The 27720-nt window shown below is 41.9% G+C and overlaps 1 pseudogene; it reads left to right on the forward strand.

Annotated features, from left to right (window-relative positions):
• The first annotated feature begins 18337 nt into the window (after nt 1-18337).
• LOC135051533 (5S ribosomal RNA) lies at nt 18338-18456 on the forward strand (annotated as a pseudogene).
• Nucleotides 18457-27720: the final 9264 nt, after the last annotated feature.

Raw genomic sequence — 27720 nt, forward strand, 5'->3', positions numbered from 1 at the left:
GTATGTATGTATGTATGTATATATATATATATATATATATATATATAGTGCCTTGCTAAAGTATCCCCCCCCCCCCCCCTTGGCTTTTTACTTATTTTGTTACATTACAACCTGTAACTTAATTTATTTTTTTATCTGAATTTTATGTGATGGATCTGCACAAAATAGTCAAAGTTGGTGAAGTGAAATGAGAAAAAAAATATATAAAAAATTATTTTTATAAATAAAAATGTGAAATTTGGCATGTGCATATGTATTCACCCCCTTTGCTATGAAGCCCCTCAAAAGATCTGGTGCAACCAATTACCTACAGAAGTCACATAATTAGTGAAATGAAGTCCACCTGTGTACAATCTAAGTGTCACATGATCTGTCAGTATAAACACACCTTTTCTGAAAGACCCCAGAGGTTGCAATACTACTAAGCAAGAGGCATCACACCATGAAGACCAAGGAGCTCTCCAAACAAGTTTAGGGACAAAGTTGTTGAGAAGTACAAGTCAGGGTTGGGTTATAAAAAAATATACAAATCTTTCATGATCCCCTGGAGCACCATCAAATCCATCATCTTCAAATGGAAAGAACATGGTACCACAACAAACCTGCCAAGAGAGGGCTGGCCACTAAAACTCCCAGACCGGGTAAGGAGGGCATTAATCAGAGAGGCAGCACAGCATTAATCAGAGAGGCAGCACAGAGACCAAAGGTAACCCTGAAGGAGCTGCAGGGTTCCACAGCTGAGACTGGTGTATCTGCGAATGTGACCACAATAAGCTGTACACTCCATAGAGCTGGGCTTTATGGAAGAGTGGCCAGAAAAAAAGCCATTACTTAGTACTAAAAATAAGAAGGCACGTTTTGAGTTTGCCAAAAGGCATGTGGACGACTCCCCAAACATATGGAGGAAGGTTCTCTGGTCAGATGAGACTAAAATTTAACTTTTCTGCCACCAAGGAAAATGCTATATCTGGTGCAAAACCAACACATCCCATCACCCCAAGAACACCATCCCCACAGTGAAACATGGTGGTGGCAGCATCATGCTGTGGGGATGTCTTTCAGCAGCAGGGACTGGTAAACTGAGTCGAGGGAAAGATAGATGGTGCTAAATGCAGGGATATTCTTGAGCAAAACCTGTTTTAGTTTGCCTGTGATTTGAGACTGGGACGGAGGTTCACATTCTAGCAGGAAAATGACCCGAAGCATACTGCTTCGGGACACTTGAGTGTTTTAAGGGGAAACATTTAAATATGTTGGAATGGATTAGTCAAAGCCCAGATCTAAATCCAACTGAGAATCTGTGGTCAGACTTGAAGATTGCTGTTCACAAGCAGAATCCATCCAAAATGAAGGAGCTGGAGCAGTTTTGCCTTGAGGAATGGGCAAAAATCCCAGTGGCAAGATGTGGCAAGCTCATAGAGACTTATCCAAAGCGACTTGCAGCTGTAATTGCAGCAAATGAGGGCTCTACAAAGTACTGACTTTAGGGGGGTGAATAGTTATACACGCTGAAGTTTTCTGTTATTTTGTACTATTTGTTGTCTGCTTCACAATAAAAAATAAACCCACTTCAAAGTTGTAGGCATGTTCTATGAATGAAATGATGCAAACCTTCAAACAATCCATTTTAATTCCAAGTTGTGAGGAAACAAAACATGAAAAATGCTAAGGGGGGTGAATACTTTAGCAAGGCACTGTATGTATGTATGTATGTATGTATGTATATATATATATATATATATATATATATATATATATATCACTGAAAGGTATAAACATGTTTCCATAGCAGCAAAAGTGTCCTATTTTTCTGGATAGTTGCATATAACCTTGTGGCGTTTTTTCTCTCATTTATGTATTCAGTTTCCACTAAGAATAGCATTCACAGATTCTAATACTGAAAAAATATCAAATAGTTTTTGAATGTTTCTGATAGTAAACATATCCTTGACATTTAGAAATAGATTGTCAATAATAGGATATAGAATTGGTATACACAAAAGAACCTCCTTCAGTTGTAACATTGTTAAAATACAGTACATTTACTAGTTAAAAAGATTGCTGATTGCTCTGTAGGTGAGAAGAACTGCACATACCAGCTCCTGAATGATCTGACATAAAAAATTTGAACCAAGGCTAAGATCCCATTTGTAAATAATTTTATACACAATACTCCTTTGAGGTGACACAGGTTCCAGCTTTTAGCATTGAATTTTAGGATGGATTTATTGTCTCCATGAGGACCTAAGAAATGTACTATGGAGTTTTTCTATCATAGAATTACAATTAAACAATAATATATATGCATTAAAGATGGATTTTTTTCCACTATACTATCTTTCAACCAGGGCCATAACACAGGCAGCAGACTGAGTATAGTGCAAAAAAGGCAGAGGAGGCAGCATGGTTGCTACCCTAGCAGTTCCTGTGTTCATCTTGTCAGTTGCCTTGAGAGACTATCATCTGTCTGAAGAGGTGATGGGCCTGTATACGCCCAGTGGCCCTCATTCCGTTGTTCGCTCGTTGCCGATTTTCGCTATATTGCGATTAGTCGCTTACTGCGCATGCGCAAGGTTCGCAGACCGCATGCGGTTAGTTATTTTACACAAAATTTAGGTATTTTACTCACGGCATAACGAGGATTTTTCATCGCTCTGGTGATCGTACTGTGATTGACAGGAAGTGGGTGTTTCTGGGCGGAAACTGGCCTTTTTCTGGGAGTGTGCGAAAAAACGCTGGCGTTTCTGGGAAAAACGCGGGAGTGTCTGAAGAAACGGGGGAGTGTCTGGGCGAACGCTGGGTGTATTTGTGACGTCAAACCAGGAACGAAACTGACTGAACTGATCGCAATGGCTGAGTAAGTCTGGAGCTACTCAGAAACTGCTAAGAAATTTCCATTCGCAATTCTGCTAATCTTTCGTTCGCAATTCTGCTATGCTAAGATACACTCCTAGAGGGCGGCGGCCTAGCGTGTGGAATGCTGCTAAAAGCAGCGAGCGAACAACTCGGAATGAGGGCCACTATTCAGCTCCTGGTCTACTTTTTGCAGTGCACATGATGTCACATTTGCAAGGGGATCTGTTCAAAGCCCAGGGTGCAGATGCCTGCCTAGGGTGCTAAACTGTGTAGGAAAAAAACTGTGTTCCCTAATGCACACCGAGTGAATAATATTTCTACATAATAATAGTCAGATAATACGGAGATCTTAGTTGCGTATATCTGCAGATATAGGGTTAAGCCCCCAGGCCGATCGACAAGGCTTCTCCGTCACTGCGGGTCCCTAATACTAGGTATGGGCCGGGGGTGCAGGACCCCACGATGTCGGCACAGGTCGGCCACCCCAGGTCAGCACACAGGTGAGAATTAATAAGGGTTAATAAGAAGCACAGAAGTGCTATGTAAGTGGTGTGATTAAAATAATGTATACAAAGTGATAGGAAAAATAATAAGTGTTAATAAAGTGTTAGGGTGTGCCGACCTGAAGCAGCCCAGCCATACCGACACAGGGGCCACCGCACCCCACACCCACCCCATGAATAATAACAAATATATCTGGGTTAAATTCCCAGTGTAAGGCCACATGGTAATGGCACCTACAGCATCTGAGAGCCAGCTTACCTGGGGATACCCCTGGCTTCCCCTATGGCACTTCTGGAGTCAGCAATCCCTCCTAATGCTGACCCATTTATGCCTCTCTATATACAATGCACAAAGTGGAAAGCTGCTCAATCAGATTGTAATGTCACTCAGGTGCTAAAAGGGGAGGGGTAATTCTGTGTAGGAAAAAAACTGTGTTCCCTAATGCACACCGAGTGAATAATATTTCTACATAATAATAGTCAGATAATACGGAGATCTTAGTTGCGTATATCTGCAGATATAGGTTTAAGCCCCCAGGCCGATCGACAAGGCTTCTCCGTCACTGGGGGTCCTTAATACTAGGTATGGGCCGGGGGTGCAGGACCCCACGATGTCGGCACAGGTCGGCCACCCCAGGTCAGCACACAGGTGAGAATTAATAAGGGTTAATAAGAAGCACAGAAGTGCTATGTAAGTGGTGTGATTAAAATAATGTATACAAAGTGATAGGAAAAATAATAAGTGTTAATAAAGTGTTAGGGTGTGCCGACCTGAAGCAGCCCAGCCATACCGATACAGGGGCCACCGCACCCCACACCCACCCCATGAATAATTACAAATATATCTGGGTTAAATTCCCAGTGTAAGGCCACATGGTAATGGCACCTACAGCATCTGAGAGCCAGCTTACCTGGGGATACGCCTGGCTTCCCCTATGGCACTTCTGGAGTCAGCAAGGGATTAATGAATGGAAGCCTGTGAAGGTATGAATCTGTAGGTAGATACATTGGGTCATCAATGAGAGAGTACAGTAATTACTGACTGCATTTGATGATGAGAGAGTTAGATTTAACAGATTTGTTTTATCAATTCTGGGTGTGATCAAAAATTATAATTGGGTCATGAACAGAGTCTAATTTATTTTGGTTATTGCTACATTCAATTGATTGTCTCTCATGCAAAAGGCATATTTTAAGCAAGGAGTAATTAAATTAACTAACTTTTCTGTTGCTGATTCAGAGTCACACAAATTATTTCAGAACAAACAGGCTTGTGGAAAGGTGTTAGAAGAATCAGTAGGTGTGAAAATCCCAGGGTAAGACCTCTTTGAAGTAGAGTAAAGATACAGTAATATGTATCCTGGATATTAGCTGAAATCCTGTGTTCTGAAATAAACAGTGACCTCCAGATAGAAGCTTGTGATACTGTATATTAGTTTAATAATGCTAGAAATCAGTGTTATTTGCTAATTAGAGAACAACGGTGAATAATGTCTAAGGTGGGGTCTGGATAGAGCCAAAAAAAAGAAAATATTTCTACAGTACCTTATTCAGAGATGGCCAATGCAGAGATAATGCCAATCTGAAGGAGTCCTCAAGGGAAGAGAGGCAGAGGTTTCAATTAAATGTGAATCTCTGTGCAGGAAGATAGTAGAAGTTCTATTGTAAGTAAATTCTTGGATAGTTATGATGATTCTGAAGTCCATTTCCATAGCATTCAGAGTATCACCTTAAACATTTTTAAAGTGATTGGTAAACCTTTCAGTTTGTCTGTTAGTCTGCAGATGATAAGCAAGCAAAAAATTGTACTTTCAACTCTCCACAAAATAATCTCCAGGAAAAGGCCATACATTGGTCTCTTCCAGGGCCGGACTGCCCATCTGGTACTTCTGCCAGAAGGGCCGATGGGCTAGTGGACCAGTCCTGTCAGGCAGAGAGCCGGGAAGGCCGCGCGCAGCGCAGCTTCCGGCTCTCTGCTCTGGCCGCTCCCGTGTCATTTCCATAGAAATGGAGGCGTGCCAAGAGTCCACGCCACCATCACTCGCGGCACGACTAGAGATGAGCGCCTGAAATTTTTTGGGTTTTGTGTTTTGGTTTTGGGTTCGGTTCCGCGGCCGTGTTTTGGGTTCGAACGCGTTTTGGCAAAACCTCACCGAATTTTTTTTGTCGGATTCGGGTGTGTTTTGGATTCGGGTGTTTTTTTCAAAAAACACTAAAAAACAGCTTAAATCATAGAATTTGGGGGTCATTTTGATCCCAAAGTATTATTAACCTCAAAAACCATAATTTACACTCATTTTCAGTCTATTCTGAATACCTCACACCTCACAATATTATTTTTAGTCCTAAAATTTGCACCGAGGTCGCTGTGTGAGTAAGATAAGCGACCCTAGTGGCCGACACAAACACCGGGCCCATCTAGGAGTGGCACTGCAGTGTCACGCAGGATGTCCCTTCCAAAAAACCCTCCCCAAACAGCACATGACGCAAAGAAAAAAAGAGGCACAATGAGGTAGCTGTGTGAGTAAGATTAGCGACCCTAGTGGCCGACACAAACACCGGGCCCATCTAGGAGTGGCACTGCAGTGTCACGCAGGATGGCCCTTCCAAAAAACCCTCCCCAAACAGCACATGACGCAAAGAAAAAAAGAGGCGCAATGAGGTAGCTGTGTGAGTAAGATTAGCGACCCTAGTGGCCGACACAAACACCGGGCCCATCTAGGAGTGGCACTGCAGTGTCACGCAGGATGTCCCTTCCAAAAAACCCTCCCCAAACAGCACATGACGCAAAGAAAAAAAGAGGCGCAATGAGGTAGCTGTGTGAGTAAGATTAGCGACCATAGTGGCCGACACAAACACCGGGCCCATCTAGGAGTGGCACTGCAGTGTCACGCAGGATGTCCCTTCCAAAAAACCCTCCCCAAACAGCACATGACGCAAAGAAAAAAAGAGGCGCAATGAGGTAGCTGACTGTGTGAGTAAGATTAGCGACCCTAGTGGCCGACACAAACACCGGGCCCATTTAGGAGTGGCACTGCAGTGTCACGCAGGATGTCCCTTCCAAAAAACCCTCCCCAATCAGCACATGATGCAAAGAAAAAGAAAAGAAAAAAGAGGTGCAAGATGGAATTGTCCTTGGGCCCTCCCACCCACCCTTATGTTGTATAAACAAAACAGGACATGCACACTTTAACCAACCCATCATTTCAGTGACAGGGTCTGCCACACGACTGTGACTGATATGACGGGTTGGTTTGGACCCCCCCCAAAAAAGAAGCAATTAATCTCTCCTTGCACAAACTGGCTCTACAGAGGCAAGATGTCCACCTCATCATCACCCTCCGATATATCACCGTGTACATCCCCCTCCTCACAGATTATCAATTCGTCCCCACTGGAATCCACCATCTCAGCTCCCTGTGTACTTTGTGGAGGCAATTGCTGCTGGTCAATGTCTCCGCGGAGGAATTGATTATAATTCATTTTAATGAACATCATCTTCTCCACATTTTCTGGATGTAACCTCGTACGCCGATTGCTGACAAGGTGAGCGGCGGCACTAAACACTCTTTCGGAGTACACACTTGTGGGAGGGCAACTTAGGTAGAATAAAGCCAGTTTGTGCAAGGGCCTCCAAATTGCCTCTTTTTCCTGCCAGTATAAGTACGGACTGTGTGACGTGCCTACTTGGATGCGGTCACTCATATAATCCTCCACCATTCTATCAATGTTGAGAGAATCATATGCAGTGACAGTAGACGACATGTCCGTAATCGTTGTCAGGTCCTTCAGTCCGGACCAGATGTCAGCATCAGCAGTCGCTCCAGACTGCCCTGCATCACCGCCAGCGGGTGGGCTCGGAATTCTGAGCCTTTTCCTCGCACCCCCAGTTGCGGGAGAATGTGAAGGAGGAGATGTTGACAGGTCGCGTTCCGCTTGACTTGACAATTTTGTCACCAGCAGGTCTTTCAACCCCAGCAGACTTGTGTCTGCCGGAAAGAGAGATCCAAGGTAGGCTTTAAATCTAGGATCGAACACGGTGGCCAAAATGTAGTGCTCTGATTTCAACAGATTGACCACCCGTGAATCCTTGTTAAGCGAATTAAGGGCTCCATCCACAAGTCCCACATGCCTAGCGGAATCGCTCCGTGTTAGCTCCTCCTTCAATGTCTCCAGCTTCTTCTGCAAAAGCCTGATGAGGGGAATGACCTGACTCAGGCTGGCAGTGTCTGAACTGACTTCACGTGTGGCAAGTTCAAAGGGCATCAGAACCTTGCACAACGTTGAAATCATTCTCCACTGCGCCTGAGACAGGTGCATTCCACCTACTATATCGTGCTCAATTGTATAGGCTTGAATGGCCTTTTGCTGCTCCTCCAACCTCTGAAGCATATAGAGGGTTGAATTCCACCTCGTTACCACTTCTTGCTTCAGATGATGGCAGGGCAGGTTCAGTAGTTTTTGGTGGTGCTCCAGTCTTCTGTACGTGGTGCCTGTACGCCGAAAGTGTCCCGCAATTCTTCTGGCCACCGACAGCATCTCTTGCACGCCCCTGTCGTTTTTTAAAAAATTCTGCACCACCAAATTCAAGGTATGTGCAAAACATGGGACGTGCTGGAATTTGCCCATATTTAATGCACACACAATATTGCTGGCGTTGTCCGATGCCACAAATCCACAGGAGAGTCCAATTGGGGTAAGCCATTCCGCGATGATCTTCCTCAGTTGCCGTAAGAGGTTTTCAGCTGTGTGCGTATTCTGGAAAGCGGTGATACAAAGCGTAGCCTGCCTAGGAAAGAGTTGGCGTTTGCGAGATGCTGCTACTGGTGCCGCCGCTGCTGTTCTTGCGGCGGGAGTCCATACATCTACCCAGTGGGCTGTCACAGTCATATAGTCCTGACCCTGCCCTGCTCCACTTGTCCACATGTCCGTGGTTAAGTGGACATTGGGTACAACTGCATTTTTTAGGACACTGGTGAGTCTTTTTCTGACGTCCGTGTACATTCTCGGTATCGCCTGCCTAGAGAAGTGGAACCTAGATGGTATTTGGTAACGGGGGCACACTGCCTCAATAAATTGTCTAGTTCCCTGTGAACTAACGGCGGATACCGGACGCACGTCTAACACCAACATAGTTGTCAAGGCCTCAGTTATCCGCTTTGCAGCAGGATGACTGCTGTGATATTTCATCTTCCTCGCAAAGGACTGTTGAACAGTCAATTGCTTACTGGAAGTAGTACAAGTGGGCTTACGACTTCCCCTCTGGGATGACCATCGACTCCCAGCAGCAACAACAGCAGCGCCAGCAGCAGTAGGCGTTACACGCAAGGATGCATCGGAGGAATCCCAGGCAGGAGAGGAATCGTCAGAATTGCCAGTGACATGGCCTGCAGGACTATTGGCATTCCTGGGGAAGGAGGAAATTGACACTGAGGGAGTTGGTGGGGTGGTTTGCGTGAGCTTGGTTACAAGAGGAAGGGATTTACTGGTCAGTGGACTGCTTCCGCTGTCACCCAAAGTTTTTGAACTTGTCACTGACTTATTATGAATGCGCTGCAGGTGACGTATAAGGGAGGATGTTCCGAGGTGGTTAACGTCCTTACCCCTACTTATTACAGCTTGACAAAGGGAACACACGGCTTGACACCTGTTGTCCGCATTTCTGGTGAAATACCTCCACACCGAAGAGCTGATTTTTTTGGTATTTTCACCTGGCATGTCAACGGCCATATTCCTCCCACGGACAACAGGTGTCTCCCCGGGTGCCTGACTTAAACAAACCACCTCACCATCAGAATCCTCCTGGTCAATTTCCTCCCCAGCGCCAGCAACACCCATATCCTCCTCATCCTGGTGTACTTCAACACTGACATCTTCAATCTGACTATCAGGAACTGGACTGCGGGTGCTCCTTCCAGCACTTGCAGGGGGCGTGCAAATGGTGGAAGGCGCATGCTCTTCACGTCCAGTGTTGGGAAGGTCAGGCATCGCAACCGACACAATTGGACTCTCCTTGTGGATTTGGGATTTCGAAGAATGCACAGTTCTTTGCTGTGCTGCTTTTGCCAGCTTGAGTCTTTTCATTTTTCTAGCGAGAGGCTGAGTGCTTCCATCCTCATGTGAAGCTGAACCACTAGCCATGAACATAGGCCAGGGCCTCAGCCGTTCCTTGCCACTCCGTGTCGTAAATGGCATATTGGCAAGTTTACGCTTCTCCTCCGACAATTTTATTTTAGGTTTTGGAGTCCTTTTTTTTCTGATATTTGGTGTTTTGGATTTGACATGCTCTGTACTATGACATTGGGCATCGGCCTTGGCAGACGACGTTGCTGGCATTTCATCGTCTCGGCCATGACTAGTGGCAGCAGCTTCAGCACGAGGTGGAAGTGGATCTTGATCTTTCCCTAATTTTGGAACCTCAACATTTTTGTTCTCCATATTTTAATAGGCACAACTAAAAGGCACCTCAGGTAAACAATGGAGATGGATACTAGTATACAATTATGGACTGCCTGCCGAGTGCAGACACAGAGGTAGCCACAGCCGTGAACTACCGTACTGTACTGTGTCTGCTGCTAATATAGACTGGTTGATAAAGAGATGTCTATGTAACTATGTATGTATAAAGAAGAAAGAAAAAAAAACACGGTTAGGTGGTATACAATTATGGACGGACTGCCTGCCGAGTGCAGACACAGAGGTAGCCACAGCCGTGAACTACCGTACTGTACTGTGTCTGCTGCTAATATAGACTGGTTGATAAAGAGATGTCTATGTAACTATGTATGTATAAAGAAGAAAGAAAAAAAAACCACGGTTAGGTGGTATACAATTATGGACGGACTGCCTGCCGAGTGCAGACACAGAGGTAGCCACAGCCGTGAACTACCGTACTGTACTGTGTCTGCTGCTAATATAGACTGGTTGATAAAGAGATGTCTATGTAACTATGTATGTATAAAGAAGAAAGAAAAAAAAACCACGGTTAGGTGGTATACAATTATGGACGGACTGCCTGCCGAGTGCAGACACAGAGGTAGCCACAGCCGTGAACTACCGTACTGTACTGTGTCTGCTGCTAATATAGACTGGTTGATAAAGAGATGTCGTAGTAGTATGTATGTATAAAGAAGAAAAAAAAACCACGGTTAGGTGGTATATACAATTATGGACGGGCTGCCGAGTGCCGACACAGAGGTAGCCACAGCCGTGAACTACCGCACTGTACTGTGTCTGCTGCTAATATATAGACTGGTTGATAAAGAGATAGTATACTCGTAACTAGTATGTATGTATAAAGAAAGAAAAAAAAACCACGGTTAGGTGGTATATACAATTATGGACGGGCTGCCGAGTGCCGACACAGAGGTAGCCACAGCCGTGAACTACCGCACTGTACTGTGTCTGCTGCTAATATAGACTGGTTGATAAAGAGATAGTATACTCGTAACTAGTATGTATGTATAAAGAAAGAAAAAAAAACCACGGTTAGGTGGTATATACAATTATGGACGGGCTGCCGAGTGCCGACACAGAGGTAGCCACAGCCGTGAACTACCGCACTGTACTGTGTCTGCTGCTAATATAGACTGGTTGATAAAGAGATATTATACTCGTAACTAGTATGACTATAAAGAAAGAAAAAAAAAACACGGTTAGGTGGTATATACAATTATGGACGGGCTGCCTAGTGCCGACACAGAGGTAGCCACAGCCGTGAACTACCGCACTGTACTGTGTCTGCTGCTAATATATAGACTGGTTGATAAAGAGATAGTATACTCGTAACTAGTATGTATGTATAAAGAAAGAAAAAAAAACCACGGTTAGGTGGTATATACAATTATGGACGGGCTGCCGAGTGCCGACACAGAGGTAGCCACAGCCGTGAACTACCGCACTGTACTGTGTCTGCTGCTAATATAGACTGGTTGATAAAGAGATAGTATACTCGTAACTAGTATGTATGTATAAAGAAAGAAAAAAAAACCACGGTTAGGTGGTATATACAATTATGGACGGGCTGCCGAGTGCCGACACAGAGGTAGCCACAGCCGTGAACTACCACACTGTACTGTGTCTGCTGCTAATATATAGACTGGTTGATAAAGAGATAGTATACTCGTAACTAGTATGTATGTATAAAGAAAGAAAAAAAAACCACGGTTAGGTGGTATATACAATTATGGACGGGCTGCCGAGTGCCGACACAGAGGTAGCCACAGCCGTGAACTACCGCACTGTACTGTGTCTGCTGCTAATATATAGACTGGTTGATAAAGAGATAGTATACTCGTAACTAGTATGTATGTATAAAGAAAGAAAAAAAAACCACGGTTAGGTGGTATATACAATTATGGACGGGCTGCCGAGTGCCGACACAGAGGTAGCCACAGCCGTGAACTACCGCACTGTACTGTGTCTGCTGCTAATATAGACTGGTTGATAAAGAGATAGTATACTCGTAACTAGTATGTGTGTATAAAGAAAGAAAAAAAAACCACGGTTAGGTGGTATATACAATTATGGACGGGCTGCCGAGTGCCGACACAGAGGTAGCCACAGCCGTGAACTACCGCACTGTACTGTGTCTGCTGCTAATATATAGACTGGTTGATAAAGAGATAGTATACTCGTAACTAGTATGTATGTATAAAGAAAGAAAAAAAAACCACGGTTAGGTGGTATATACAATTATGGACGGGCTGCCGAGTGCCGACACAGAGGTAGCCACAGCCGTGAACTACCGCACTGTACTGTGTCTGCTGCTAATATATAGACTGGTTGATAAAGAGATAGTATACTCGTAACTAGTATGTATGTATAAAGAAAGAAAAAAAAAACACGGTTAGGTGGTATATACAATTATGGACGGGCTGCCGAGTGCCGACACAGAGGTAGCCACAGCCGTGAACTACCGCACTGTACTGTGTCTGCTGCTAATATAGACTGGTTGATAAAGAGATAGTATACTCGTAACTAGTATGTATGTATAAAGAAAGAAAAAAAAACCACGGTTAGGTGGTATATACAATTATGGACGGGCTGCCGAGTGCCGACACAGAGGTAGCCACAGCCGTGAACTACCGCACTGTACTGTGTCTGCTGCTAATATAGACTGGTTGATAAAGAGATAGTATACTCGTAACTAGTATGACTATAAAGAAAGAAAAAAAAACCACGGTTAGGTGGTATATACAATTATGGACGGGCTGCCGAGTGCCGACACAGAGGTAGCCACAGCCGTGAACTACCGCACTGTACTGTGTCTGCTGCTAATATAGACTGGTTGATAAAGAGATAGTATACTACTAATATTATATATACTGGTGGTCAGGTCACTGGTCACTAGTCACACTGGCAGTGGCACTCCTGCAGCAAAAGTGTGCACTGTTTAATTTTAATATAATATTATGTACTCCTGGCTCCTGCTATAACCTATAACTGGCACTGCAGTGCTCCCCAGTCTCCCCCACAATTATAAGCTGTGTGAGCTGAGCACAGTCAGATATATATATACATTGATGCAGCACACTGGGCTGAGCATTGCACACAGATATGGTATGTGACTGAGTCACTGTGTGTATCGTTTTTTTCAGGCAGAGAACGGATATATTAAATAAAACAAACAACTGCACTGTCTGGTGGTCACTGTGGTCGTCAGTCACTAAACTCTGCACTCTCTTCTACAGTATTACAGCCTCAGGTCAATCTCTCTCTCTCTCTCTCAACCCTAATCTAAATGGAGAGGACGCCAGCCACGTCCTCTCCCTATCAATCTCAATGCACGTGTGAAAATGGCGGCGACGCGCGGCTCCTTATATAGAATCCAAGTATCGCTAGAATCCGACAGCGTCATGATGACGTTCGGGCGCGCTCGGGTTAACCGAGCAAGGCGGGAGGATCCGAGTCTGCTCGGACCCGTGAAAAAAACATGAAGTTCGTGCGGGTTCGGATTCAGAGAAACCGAACCCGCTCATCTCTAGGCACGACCCCATCTTTAGTGACCACGCGCCCCTGTATGCAGTGCGCGCGTCCCTGTCATGTGCACAGTGTGCGTGTGCACGCACATGCCAGGGCTTTTTTCAGCCCCCAGTCCATTCCTGGTCTCTTCTATCTAAAACTATGGGTCTGGTTTAGAGCTGCATGCAATCTGCACGCAATGCTGTTTATGTGGTTGAGCAAATTTTTGCAACTGTGCATGTGCAATAATTTCTAAAAACTCCAAAGGTGCATGCATTACACATGTTCACACAAAGGTGCATGCATTACACATGCTCACACAAAGATGCTGTTGCGATCGAGATGGACGGTTTCAAAATTTAGTGGAAGAGTAATGGGTGTTCCTGGTCAGCGAGTGGAAGGTGGCTACAAATGTACACAAAAATGGTCTGTTCAGTGGGCGTGTCAGTTCATGTGTTATAGCAGTGTTGCAAAAGCATCAATGAAAGTCATTGTGTGCACAGACACTCAACCGCTCACATAGGAGGCCATACATGGATGGAGAAACTGCATCTGCCATTGAGCCAGTGCAAGGTTCAATGTTGTGACTGGCAGTGGCATTAAAGAATACACTAATCTGTATTGCTGTGTGCATGAATGCTGATGGGTGACTGCCAACAGATGCTGCTTCGGGCACTTCTGTGTCCACCTATAAACCAGGTCCTACAATACCAGTTAATCCATGTGATCTCAAAATGTGTTCAATGAAAATATGTGCCAGAGTTTTATCTGTCTGTCACTTGGGAAGTAGAATACAATTAGCCATTTTACTGAAATGGTTATCTATGGCCCAAATACAACTGCAAATTTACACAAAGATAACACAACTTGCACAAGAGTATACACATTTTTTTCCTGCTTACAACACATTACAATGCTAAAGTGCAAAATAAGTTTTGTATTATTATGGTATATTTTATCCTATCACTAAATGTGAAGAAAGTAATAGATGTCAATGATATACAATTCTTAATGACCCATTCAGCTACAGTGCCATTTCACAAACCAAACTACTGGAATTAAGAGTTAATCCATGAGTGAATTTATACTCCATATTACTGGATGTTTGAAATCTGGAAACCTAATATAACTTGAATCTGTCAGGAATTTTACATATTACAGTCATAGGTAATTGAAGTGAGCAGACATCCCAGTAGTAGACATGTGAATAATGTTAATCTTCTGTATTTACTGACAGTTGGAAGTGCCTATGGCATAGATTTTAAATATATTGTGCAAGGTATTAGAGTACTTATTAGAATGCATAAAATAGTGCATTAGTCTTCTTACTAGTTTGTTAATAGTATGCTATTTTATTCTGGCAGCCTTTATACAGTACTATAGCAGGACTAGCTTACTGCAGGAATATTAGGCATAAACATATCAAACTTGAATGCACAAACAGCTGCTGTATATTTCTCCTATCTGTATTTCAAGATAAATGTAGATCATTATCACAGCAAAGTGCTGAAAATACCAATTCAGATCTAGTTAATATAAAAGGATTTTTCCAGCTCCCCTAAGGCAGCCTTAACTCACAGTTCTAGGTATCTTGCTAAAAGCTTTTAAAGTGTGAAATAGTGTATAGAAAAGAAGAAATGGAAATATAAACACTGGTATCTTTGGTACAGTATCTGTAATGAAACTGTTCTAGTTTGGATTTTGTCCTTTTTTGTCACCAAATATATACTACATATATTTTGTTACATAACCCAAAATGTATTTACATTGTTAGTGGGAGAGCTAGCAGACAGTGTTTAGCAGTGCATATTAAGAAGACTTTTTTAAATGATTTTATCCATATTGAAATCCCAGCATATGTTGCAAGGGGTAACGGTCAGGAACCCGGCAGGGGGGATCCCAGCAGTTGAAATACAGACCCCAGAATACCGACCCACTCGGCATGCCGACACCAGCTTCCCGAATAGAGTCACAAGCCCACCGCCGGTATCCCAACCTAGCACATGCCAGGCTGCAGGACAGGTAAACTGTATGGGGGGGAGGGGGATAGTTTTAGTCTAAAAACTAATTTGAAGTCTTCAATAACTGAAATTGTGTAACTATACCAAATAATTAAAAGCAGCCAATATGTAAATATCATTCTCATTTTCTATGTTTGCATAGTACATCTACTTTAGCACCATACAAGTACGTTTTACTATACAAGTGTATAAAAAGAAAATTTAAGCTATAAGGGGATAGTTATATTTTGGAGAGAGACAAAGTAAAAAAGCTGTTCAATGTGCAAGCCCTAATGAAAAAATAATGATGTATAGAAAAGATCAATCAATGGGTTAGTGAAATCATTTAATTTTATTGCATTAATTGATAAAAGCACATATGTTCATTTCTTTATTACTTTAAACATATGGGGCCAAATGTAATAGAGTGAGAGTTTCAGAAAGTTAGAGATTTGGTAAGGTTTTTCAGGGTTTTTTTAAGTGGCAATCATTTACACTGCAAAACCAGGTTGATCTTGCTGTGTAAATGATTGCCACTTAAAAAAAAACCTGCAAAACCTTACCAAATCTCTCAATTTCTGAAACTCTCACTCTATTACATTTGGCCCATGGTGTACAATGATATATATTAGGTTATATTTAGGGTATTAGTCCACTTGCTGTGCATAAATGAATAAATAATAGGGAATACAATGCAATCTATTAAAAAGCAGGTGTTTTTAAAAATCTTCTGAACCAATAAATATATACAGTATAACAGCACAAAAAAAATCATCATTTTAAAACAACATAGGCAATAAAAATATAATGATGATAAATCGTAAAGTAAATAAATAATAGAAACAGGTATCTCATTCTTTGTGCAACGGACTGCTCTCTCAGGCAATGATTTCAACAATGTCAACATCATAACTGACTGTTGACCTTGCAACTCTATCCCGATTCGAGCATAAATTCTTAATATACAGTACAATAAATATCTCTATATGGTCAAACTCCCCTACAAAATATAAATGCATTGGACAATTTTACAACACTATCCACAGGTGGTTGCAAAAGCAACATAGGGGAGATCTTTAGTGTTTAATCACCTCGTAGATTGGTCTTCCAAATTCCAAATACAGAGGTAAAATATAACAAACAAGTGTAATCTGATTTCAACAAGAGTGAGTCTGAGGGTAAATGTCGTATCATACTCACCTATTTGTAGAGTAAATAGCACATTGGACATTTATTTATAATCCTAATGTCGGTCTGTGATGAGTAATGATGATATGGATTAGTTTAGATCTTGATAGATGATGTGTGCAGATAAAATAAGCACTAAGGCAAGAACTTCCCAAATAATTTCAGTTGCAAAATAAGTTAAAAAGATAATATTGGGCCTAATTCATGTTTGTATACAAAAGTATATGCAGATTCATTTTTCAAGGTTACGGAATTGCTAATATTCGCAAGTGAAGCTGCCGCCTAGGAAAGAAGATAGATGCGCATCGGAGCCATAACAAACTCCTCCACAATTGAGTACTCATAAGTATCAGCACCAACACAATAATGAGGAACATCATCTCCTAGGGTCAACCTATGGTTATGTAGACTGGCAGTAGCGATGCTGGTGCCATGTTTCGCTACATCCATGATCACAGCTGATGGCAGATACATGCCCAAAAAATGGCCATGACATGCCTGTGTTTTTGCTGCCACTCCCACCTTAACTCTCCCAAATGGTCCCTTCCTGTGAGAGTACCTTGGCATGCGTGCGCTGCGATCACGGTAATCTGCTGATGTTTGCTTCATTGTGAAAACATTGGCATTGCATACAAACACGAATTAGGCCCATTGACACCAGAGATATTTGCTAAGGGTTCAGGGTAAAATTTGGATTGTCAATGAACTTACCTTGCTGGGTAGCATTCCTATCTTTCCTGACCCAAAAGTCAAACTCCTTCACAAACATTTCAACCTGTTCTTGCAACAGTGCCATTAAAAAATTTTCACGAGACCCTTGGGGAACAATTAGTTCTCACTACACCCTTGACAACCTCTGCTTATTCCACCCCACATCCAAGGACCTGTCTAGGTTGTATATGATGTGGGCTCACAGGAATTCATTGAGTACTGCAATCTGGGGGCATGGTCTCACATGGTGGGGCATGGTCTTGTAGGAAGCTCCAATTATATTACTCCATGCTCTGAATGCACTGCTGGCTACTATTCAGTGAAAGGAGCCGGGCACTGCATGAGAATGTCACAGTGCAGCACCCAGCTCCCGATCACTGCGGAGGAGCTGATGTTTTGAGGTCACCCCCTGGATGGGTGACACCCGGGTGCGGTTCGCACCCCCTACACCCCCCTTGTTTCTAATATTGCTGATAGATCTAGTAAGTCACAATGCTCTCATCATATACAGTAACTTTTGCTCTAGAGTGGGCATGTCCCTGTCACACTACCCTACTATACTTTCTTTTCTTTATTCCATCCCTCCTTTGTTTTACAATATGTCCCCCCCCTCCCCTTCTGAATAACCTGATTATTCTCAGGGGCAATTGTCCTTAGTTAGACAGTCAGTATGTTTTCTTGTATCTATAATTTTGCATGTTAACAATGGGAATTAAATTGGCAGTTAATCTAAGTGTACACCGTGAAACACTATATACATACTGTGCGTTATGAAAATTACTCACTTGAGATGTTTTAAAATGTTGACTAATCAGAGGTCCCTTTATTAAACAAATGACAGGTAAATTTATCACAGAACATTTTAATACAGAGGACTTATTCATTTGCAATACAATTTAACATTCACAATATTTAATTAAAATGAAGAGCAAAAAAGATTAGGCATAAAACTGTAACATGGTGCATTGGATGAATACTCTCTAATCCATATGCCAGTATTTCAGCTCTCTGCAATACATGGGTAACAGAGGCACTGTACAAGGTTTATTGGACAGCAGAAGTACTTCTTTGATATTTATGCCACAAACGACACTCTCTCATTTGTTTCAAATGGATCATTACTGCCACACTTCACTAACTACGCCCAATCTTGTTTGATCTTGGAAGCTAAGCAGTGATAGGCCTGATCAGTACTTGGATGGGAGACCACCTTGGAATATCAGGTACAGTAATTATATCACAGTCAACAAAAAGCAGAAATAGTGGAGAAACCTGTGGCTCATATCACCATTACACCAACTTTATCTCTCTCTAGATCAGTCTGGCACAAGGACCTAGCAGTCATTTAATAGCTACTTACATGCAAGACACAATTAGACCAAGTCAGAGGTATTTTGTTTCCCTCTCTGCACTATATTACACTTACCAGTAGCTAAAAGAGGCAGAACTTTACCTCTCTACAGCAACAGTAAAGAGCGACACCAGAAGGTATAACCATCAGTGGTTACCCAGAGTGCTTTCACCACTAGAGTACACAGCTTGTGCACAGTCTGACCCACACCCAGCTTATATGGTATCGTATATGCTCATTTGGGCTCGCTCTCTATTATTATAAGTGTTTACTGTTGCTTTCTTGAACTGCTGAGATTATATGTGCCTATTTTATGTGTGCTTACTGCTGATCTCCTGATCTGCTGAGATCATATGTGCTTATCTTATGTCTCTAAAGATAACATTATATATCTACTGCTGCTTGTATGACCGAAGGTTATTAATTTTACCATCATTGCAATAGCCCAAGTTTTTGATATATACTAGGAATCTAATTTATATCCATTGACCGTTATAGGGACATGTTTTTGCACATGGAACCAGGGTGCATATTTGTATTACACATACATGGTGACAAATAAATGTTGATAGCTTTGCAGCACATTGAATAGGATGCATGGTTGACAGTTACCAAAAAATGTTCTATAAATTATGTATGCTTTGTACTTACCTCTTCTGTTTACTAGACAGCCCAGCAGACACACACACACACACACACACACACACACACACACACACGCAATTATACCTTGTCGCTCTCATCCACTGTCTGTTATATTTTTAATATATGACAGTGGACAGCAGAACTAGAGGGGCCATAACCTATTCTTCTGTCACCAGATTTTTCAAGTAATCTCTCATCCATGTGCCAGCATATCAGCTATCTGCAATACATAGGTAACAGAGGCACTGTGCAAGATTTATTGGACAGCATAAGTACTTCTTTGATATTTATGCCACAAACCACACTCTCTCATTTGTTTCAAATGGATCAATACTGCCACACTTGACTGGCTATGCCCAGAGATCAAATTTTGTTTGATCTTGGAAGCTAAGCAGTGAAAGGCCTGATCAGTACTTGGTTGGGAGACCACTTTGGAATATCAGGTGCAGTAATAATATCAGAATCAACAAAAAGCAGAAGTAGTGGAGAAATCTGTGGCTCATATCACCATTACACCAACTTTATCTCTCTCTAGATCAGTCTGGCACAAGGGTCTAGCAGTAATTTAATAGCTACTTATATGCAAGACACAATTAGACCAAGTCAGAGGTATTCTCTTTCCCTCGCTGCACTATATTACACTAACCAGTAGCTAAAAGAGTCAGAATTTTACCATTCTCCAGCAGCAGTAAAGAGCGATACCAGAAGGTATAACCATCAGTGGTTACTCCAGATAGCTTTCACCACTGTAGCACACTAAAAATGACTAATCTTTTTGTCTTGATTATAAATCATTTGTGCTCCTAAGTCTTAGATATTACAGATATCTTTGTTTTTAAATATTTTCACCTAAGGTGCATTCAAATTTGTGTGTTATCACAAAGGCAGGGCTAGGGATTAACTAGGGTTTATTGAAACCCACACATAGTTAACACTAATTAAACCTTGCCCTCCTTGAGGTGGAGTTCGATGTTACACTAACCTGTGTGTCTAACTATTTTTTATCTATCTAGAACAAAAGTTATATTTTAACGCATTTTCATTGTCCAAGTGTGTCCCAACATAGAGTCTTTCTTTTCTTTCCTCCTTTTTTATTGACTATACTGACTCCGGGAGCACCACCAACACAACAAATATTAAATACCTACTTCACGGTTTAATCGGCATATGGTTAGAGAAACCTAAAAAGTGGAATCTCTGAATTCTTATGGGCCCTACACATTGAGCGATCCGCCACTGAGCTGCCCGACGGTGCATACGGCTGACGGGTAACCCGGCGGTGGGGGGGGGGGGGGCAGTGACAGGGGGAGTGAGGTTTCTTCACTCCCCCCGTCACCCGGCTCCATAGAAGTGCAGGCAACTATGGACGAGATCGTCCATATTGGCCTGCATGCACAGGCGACAGGGCACCAGCGATGAACGAGCGCGGGGCCGTGCATCGTTCATCGCTGGTGCCTCCAAACTGAAAGATATGAATGGTATCTCATTCACTAATGAACGAAATCGTTCATATCTTTGAGTATTATCGCCCAGTGTGTAGGGCCTATTAGTCTTGTGTAACGCCACACCCCTCCTAGCTTTACATACTGTACATGTTATGAAAATTAGTCACTTGAGATGTTTTAAATTGTTGACTAATCAGAGGACCCTTTATTAAACAAACTACAGGTAAATTCATCAGAGAGCATTTTAATACAGAAGACTTATGCAGGGTTAGAAAACATTTACAATACAATTTAACATTCACAATATTTAATTAAACTGAAGAGTAAAAAAGATTAGACATAAAACTAACATGCTGCATTGTTGTCCACTACCTTCTTTTTACAGACACTTGACAGATACTGTACTTAGTATTGGAAATGTCTGTTTCTGTGAGACTGAAGCCTGCAACCTTTCTCTGTCACATGTACTCAGGCATTCATATTTCTTTGGTAACCTAGTAAGAGAGTGTGTGCTCCATTTACCATATAATATAAGCCATTAAGAAGATATTTTCTCTGCTACATTTAAAATGTTACATGATGCATGTGACTATTCATCCTTCCTGGAATGGTTTTCTTTCTTCTGGTAATGATAATAATGTGTAAAATAACAGGTTAACAAATCAGACAAGGACAAGCCTGAACATGGGTTCCCTTAAATCACATACCCACATACTGTACATATTACATACATTTTTAACACAAGCAAAACCACTAGTAAAGAATTAAATTCAAAAGGTATTTGGTGTGCTCTTTTACTTGCATAGTAATTAGCAATAAAAAGGTAATTATAGGCATAAACTTTAACAATAAGTTTGTATAAAATATTGGCCCTCATTCCGAAATGTTCGCTCGCTAGCTGCTTTTAGCAGCATTGCAAACGCTAGGCCGCCGCCCTCTGGGAGTGTATCTTATCTTAGCAGAATAGCGAACGAAAGATTAGCAGAACTGCTACTAAATAATTCCTTGCAGTTTCTGAGTAGCTCCAGACCTACTCCTAGATTGCGATCACCTCAGTCTGTTTAGTTCCTGCTTTGACGTCACAAACACACCCTGTGTTCGGCCAGCCACACCCCTGTTTCTCCAGACACTGCTGTGTTTTTCCCTGACACCTGCGTTTTTTGGCACACTCCCGGAAAACGCTCAGTTACCCACCAGAAATGCCCCTTTCCTGTCAATCATTCACGATCAGCAGTGCGATTGAAAAGCGCCACACGAACACCAGCAAATCTACTAAGTTTTGTGTAAAATAACTTAGTGCATGCGCTCTGCATACCATGCGCATGCACATTTAGCAACAAATCGCAGCATAGCGAAAATCGGCAACGAGCGAACAACTCGGAATGACCACCATTGTCACAACTTAACAGAATGCAACACAAATAAGAATGGCATACCTCCCAACATTCGTAGAAGAGGAGGAAGGAAGCTTTGGCGCAGTGCAGCCACGCCTGGCCAAAAAGGGGCTATAGGAAAGGGGCGTGGTTTTGTGGGAGTGCTGTGATCAGTAGCCACGCCACCATTTCTCATCACTATGGGGGGCATGGCCAGCGCTCTATGAGCTGCTGGCATGCCCCCTCTCCCTCCGTCTCTAGTGAATAGATGCTGTGTACATGCAAACAGCATCTATTCACCACTGCTCTGGTAGGCAGAGCAGTGAGTACAGAAACCTCCTAACTGCCCCCCCCCCCCCCCACCATGGGACACTGTGGCCCGTGGGTGGGACAGTCCTAAAAAAAATTAGACTCTCCCGCGAATATCTGGACTGTTGGGAGGTATGGAATGGCAATGTGTATGGAAACACTAGAAATTATAAGTTATAGGGTAAGATTCTTTTACATCCATTTTACAAACAGTGAAAATGCATTTACAGTAAAACATAATTTAAAAAAATCCAGTGGATAAAAGGCTTTAATAAGTCCAAACACTGTGTATGCTTATAATTGTGTTGTTTATACATATTAAATAAAAAACCCATTTAAGAAAAACTTCAGACAATTTAAAAAATAAACTAAATTTTAACCAAGTCTGAAATCACTTGTTGGCAGGGCCAGATTAAAGCTAACAGGGCACCAGGCAACAAAGTTGTGAGGGCCCCACAAATAAAATTGTCTGCACCCTGCTACTGTCACTACTATTCCCCTTAGAGAGTGAGGGAACTGAGAGACAAAGAGGGTCAGGGAGGGAGGAAGACAGAGAAAGAGAGAGAGGGGGGATCAAGAGAGAGAAGTAGAGAGAGTCAGGGAGATATAGAGAGGGGGAAAGAGACAGAGAGAGAGAGAGAAGCAACAGAGAAAGAGAGGGTGTCGGGGAGAGGGAGAAAGATGGAAAGGGTATAGGGACAGAGAGACCAAGACAGGGAGAGAGAGGGGAGCAAGATAGAGCATGTTAGGGAGAGACAGAGAGAGGGCATGTCAGGGAGAGAAAGAGAAACAAAGGGAGAGAGACAGAGTGGAGGGAGGGGGGTGTCAGGGGCAGGGGGAGCGAATATTGTAGCCAAAATATAAATTGTGAACTACTGGTGGCAGGGCTTAAAGTGGTCCTGAAGAGGTGGTGGAACTCATTTTCCCTGCCACCTAACCTTTCCCCCCTTACATTAAGTGGAGCCAGGGCCAGTGCTAGTGTTTTCAGCATCCCCCTGCAAACTATAAATTAGTGCCCTACTTCTCATACTGTATATAGGGACATTGATCTCACAAAGAAGCAGTGTGGTCGCACAATAGTACCCTCAATTCAAATTGCACCATACAGTACCACTATCTTATTCACATTACACTGCATAGTGCCCCTTATTCATATTTCACCACATAGTAATGGCCCTTATTCAGATTATGTCACTCAGTAGTACCCTTTATTCACATTGCACTAGACAATGGTACCCTCAATAAATGTTATGCCACAAAGTAGTGTCCCTTATATACAGTACCCACAGTAGGGCCCCTTATACACAATTCCCACAGCAGTAGTGCCCTTTACACATAATGTCCACAGTTGTAGTGCACCTTACACATAATGAGCACAGTAGTGCCACTTATACACATAATGACCACAGTAGTGCCACTTATACACATAATGACCACAGTAGAGCCGCTTATAGACATAATGCCCACAGAAGTGCCACTTATACACATCTCTGCCTCTGTCACTCTAGCAGCTCACCGCCTTTGTCCCTCCAGCAGCTCCATGTCCTGTATCCCTCAAGTAGCTTCCCCTACCTCTCTTGTCCCTCCAGTGCCCTCTCATTTTGTCTTCAAGATGCACAGAGCCTGCTCCTCTTCATGGCTTCTCTTCATTTCAGCAGCAGTGACAGCATGACGTCACATATGCCATGCTGGAAAAGGAAACCACTGGGACCTGAGGAGGGGATCCATGCTGTCCAACAGATACAGTGTGTGTGAGTACCAGTAGGGGTGGGCTGTAAATGGAGGAGGACCATGGAGCCACCAGGATCTGAGGAAGGGGGAGGTGTCTACAGCTCTCAGTAACACTAGCGTCGCCTGCATCATCTATTGATGTAGGTGATGGCGCAGGTTTTTCTGTTGGAATTACTGTGCAGGGAATTGGAGGTGGTAGAACTAGTTCCCCCTAACATTATAGATGGTGGAATTCCGTTCCATCTCATTCCCCCTCACTTTAACCCCTGATTGGTGGACATTATTCTATTCTCTGCAAAATATTTCTAGTGTTGCATTGCAATCTTTTTGTATATTATGTTGCTATGTGTATATTTTGTGGTGTACACAGTAAATAGTAGACACCAGCGAAAATAAGTGTTGTAGACAGCTGGATAGACTTAAAAAGGAGTATGCATTTATTTAAATGCACAGGTTTTGTACAGCTGTACTTACAGTTAGTAATCACAGAAAGGTAGCAGAGATAAAGTTGGATATTGCAGGGTCCCCCACAGACCTGAGTAACACATATCTGTATAGCAATGTGGCACTCATTTGTAAAGCTGACACATTACTCTGTACACTTGACTTAATTCACTTTATCAGGAAACAGGGAAAAACCCTTATCGCTAGGTACAAACACATACTGTAAGGATAAAAGAATAGGGGATTTGCTTTGTCTGACATTTTGGCATTCTCAAGATCTGCTATGTTATATTTCAAATTGGCTTCTGCAATCTAAACTTTTCAGGCAAACGTTTACAGTATGCCTTGTTTTTCCATTTCTCTCCCTTTATCTCCATCCAAGGCTTAGTAAATAGACCCCAAAATTTGTTAAAGACTCTAAGATATATCTCCAGAAGTCTTGCGGTACCAAGAACTTTCATAATATATTCTATGGCTCTAAGAGTCGCCATACAGTCACAGAGGGTGAAGAAGTCCTGCTGTCATGAGAGCCAAATCGTAGTGTATAAACACTAATCATTAGGAGATAAGTAAATCAGAATACCAATGATGAATCCTGAAAATAGTAGAGCAAAAGACTAATAGTAAAGACTCCAACTAAAAATTGCTTGGATATTGATTAGTAATATGACTCAATGGCGACTGTTAGAGCCATAGAATTTATTAAGAAAGTTCTTGAGTCTGCAAGACTTCTGGAGATACATCTTAGAGTCCTTAACAGATTTTGGGCTCTATTTACTAAGCCTTGGATGGCTATAAAGTGGATTGAGATAAACTACCAGCCAATTAGCATCTAACTGCCATGTCACAGATTGAGTTTGAAAGGTGACAGTTAGTAGCTGATTAATTGACACTTTAATTCCTGCCACTTTATCTCCATCCAAAAGAAAAACATAAAATATTATGTAGTGCTGTTGATCGAAGATTCAAGACTGATCATATAATAAAAACCACTTCAATTTATTGTACAATACAATACACTCGGCTGGTGTGATTATACAAATATACACAATATAATAATACCAAGGATATATTCCTATATTAAATTCTAAAATTGAATACAATTAGCAACAAATTTTAAAAACTTTGTATCCAGCCGAGACACCTTATCTTCAGCGGGTGCTACGATGTATTAGAAATAGTCCCACTTATATGAGAGCTTTACCAAAACTGTATACTACAAAGAGTCCCGTTTTTCAACGTGACCAAAATATATTTGAAATGGTCCCGCTTATATTCGAACTTTGTTGAAGCTGTTTAATACAGAGAGAGTGTTCTGTTTTTTAGTATGGCCAAATGATCTCACAACATTGCAAAATAGCGCAACTGCGGTCAGTACGTTCATAAGCAAAGTTCAACCAATCATGGAAATCAATTTATAGAGAGCTGTGAGAATTTGTGAATTGGAAATGTGCTCCAAACAAGCATGGGTGTAATAGGCAGACTCCTGTTTTTCCTCACCACATTAGATTGTAATAGCTCGGTGACGGGTCTCCTCCTCCCAATAGGTAGCAGTTTCTCCACGATCACAGCATCTCCAGTGTGCTAACGCTGCACACGCCAGACCTCACCCCGGACCTCCAACTCTTTACGTGTTTCTCCGCCTCAATACTATCAGCGGCTTCATCAGAAGAATAGCTCTCATTCACTGAACTCTGTTTAAATAGGGTGGGGACACTCCCTTTCTTTACTCCCATCATTAATTGCCACACATGCATGCGTTCCATCTGCGTATCAGAACACCCCTGTATAATCAACATATTCAAACCAGTGGCTCTTAGTTGTCAGACACGTTTAAATAAAATGATAGTCTAAACAATCATATAATATAATATTATTTTCTACCAACATTATATAGAGTCCATCTCCATAGATACTAAATAGAGCACAATCTCAGAAAAATATATTTTATAGCAATACAATCAGAATATATCAATATATATCTTACATTTAAAAAAATCATTTTTTTGGCATATATAAAAGAGATCCTCAAGTGATATATATATATATATATATATATATATATATATATATAAAAAAGACAGGGAAACTGCGGCACTCCAAATGCATAAAGGTTGTATTAGGTTACAGGGTTATGACAGCACTGCATTTAGGCGACGTTTCGGTACTCGCAGGTACCGTCCTCAAGCCTCATGCTGACAACCTACAAAGCAACAAATGACTGGGTGCCAATCTGTTTTTAAGATTGTCAGATCTACGAAAAATAACTCTATTATCATAAGCCTCAGAGTTCTCCAATACTTCATCCATCTTTAGTAAAAAAATATTCTTTCTGATAATCTTCCTAATGTCCATTGCATGCGAATTATATTTAGTGGCAAACTTAGCTGTTCTAACCCCTTTCTTATTGTCTATTTCATTACCCTTATGCTTATAATTCAACAGAGTATTCCTATCCATAATGTTCACCTCCTGATATGCACACTCAATAACTTCCTCAGGATATCCTTGCTCAATAAAGGAATTCCATAGTATTTTTGCGTGCAATTAATAGGTGACAGCATTGGAGCAATTCCTCTTCATATGAATAAACTGCCCTTTTGGAATATTATCTCTCCATTTTGGAGATGACCACTACCATAATTAAGGAATTTATTCTGATCTACTTCTTTAATATATGTCTGTGTGGTAAGTATACAGTTGTTTACTTCAAGTACAATATCCAAATAAGTAATTCTATCCTTATGATAAGTATAAGTAAAATGAAGCCCAAACGAATTATCATTCAATCCACCCATAAAGGTAAAAAATGCTTCTTCACTTCCACCCCAAATAAAAAACAAGTCGTCTATGAAATGACGATAGAGGACCAGATCCGCCCCCAGCCCCCCCCCCCCCACATGTATTGCTGCTCAAACAGCCCCATGTAGAGGTTAGCGAAACTGGGGGTGACTCTGCTCCCCATCGCCGTTCCACGCAATTGCAAATAATATTGAGAAATAAAAACAAAATAGTTATAGTGTAATATAAATTCAATTGCCTCTAATATAAAGTCACGTGTTTCCCAAACCAATGAATCATCTCCTTTTAAATAATGACCTATTGCTTCTATTCCTAAATCCTGTGGCATATTAGAATATAGCAATTCTACAGCTACTTGTAAGATCAAATAATTAATTGAATAGAGTCCATCTGGATTGA

The sequence above is a fragment of the Pseudophryne corroboree genome, chromosome 2, assembly GCF_028390025.1.
Source record: "Pseudophryne corroboree isolate aPseCor3 chromosome 2, aPseCor3.hap2, whole genome shotgun sequence".
Taxonomy (NCBI): domain Eukaryota; kingdom Metazoa; phylum Chordata; class Amphibia; order Anura; family Myobatrachidae; genus Pseudophryne; species Pseudophryne corroboree.